Here is a 1,429-nt window from a genome sequence, read left to right on the forward strand (position 1 = left end):
CACCCCGACTCGGAGGCCACTTACGAGCCGTAAACAGGGTTCGGCCGCAAGGCCAACCTGGGTCCCAGGCTGCCTCCGCGGTGGAGCGGTAGATGCGTGGTCTTTGAGTTCGGTGAGCACCGGTGTTCTCACGTGAGGGGTTCATGGGTAGTGCAACACTGCTGTGTTTCTCAACTTGTTTTTATACTTTGTTACTTGTGGCAGACTACTGACTAAGCCATAACTTTATTTCACAATGAAAGTATATATCAAATTATCCATTCACACCAGAAAGATACATAGTTTCTCATCCAACTTCCCAGGCTATAAGCTATAAATGACTTTATCGTCTGCACCCTTGGAATTCCCATCATATGCTTTAAAAAGGATTGTGCGTGCCTACTATATGATAAAATGGTTCTAGGCAGACCTTGGAGACTCAGATAAGAAAAAGGAAATGGGTTTTGCAGACAACCCTTTAAAAGGTTTGACTATAATGATACCAGAGAGAGAGAGAGAGAGAGAGAGAGAGAGAGAGAGGGCACTAACTAGAGCGGTACCTGGTGTTGAGAGGTTAGCTTTCACAAGGGAGAAATTGGAAGAGGCTTAGGGATGGGAAATGAGCCAGTATAAAGAATGAGATAAGGAGATGTGAAGAGATAATACAAGGCCCTTGACAAGATGGAATGCCAAGTACCTTAGGAGGGATACCGTCTTTGATAGGAAGGAATAAGGAAAGGACTGATAAAGAATGGATACAGATAGGTGGATGTTTCTGGCAAGAAAGTGAAAGCGTGCCTTTCAAATGGTCTCTCTTTTCCTTCAAGTAGAGCCTGGTTACCTGCTGAAGGGTGGAAGGAAAGCGGCAGGTATTTTTGTTTGTTTGTTTAAGATTTTATTAGGGAATTGGGGGAGGGGAACAGCGTTGGGGAATCAGGGAAGGGGAACAGACAAGTTGCTGTCCTTTGGTTCTTCAGTCTAGTTGTGGAGGACGTCGCTTCACTGGCCCATGTTGGTATTATCTTTGTGCTCTTCCTGTGTGAGGAAGTCGCTCACTTGCCATTGGGCGGTGGCTCATGTCAGCTCACGCCCACTGCCGGCCAGCCCCACTGCCAGCCAGCCCCATTGCAACCTACACTGTTGCCGGTGACTCACTCCAGGTTGAGCTGTTGTTCACCACCTTAGCTGTAGAGGGCGCAGCGTCGCTGGCCCTCATATGTGGGATCCGAACCAGAGCCCTACTGTTCAGAGCTGGTGTCCCAAGCCAACTCCCAACCAACTTGCCACTCAGTCGGGCCGTGGCAGGTGTTTTAAAAAGATACTAAGAGGCAGCTGAGTGGCTCAGTTGGTTAAGAGCTCGCTCAAGAGTGTGAGCTCTGAGCAATAGGGTTGCCGGTTTGATTCACAGCCCGAGTTGAGCTGCCTGCTGCTGAACTGCCAACAGGTGGCA

Source organism: Hipposideros armiger, unplaced genomic scaffold, assembly GCF_001890085.2.
Source record: "Hipposideros armiger isolate ML-2016 unplaced genomic scaffold, ASM189008v1 scaffold_196, whole genome shotgun sequence".
NCBI classification, from domain to species: Eukaryota; Metazoa; Chordata; class Mammalia; order Chiroptera; family Hipposideridae; genus Hipposideros; species Hipposideros armiger.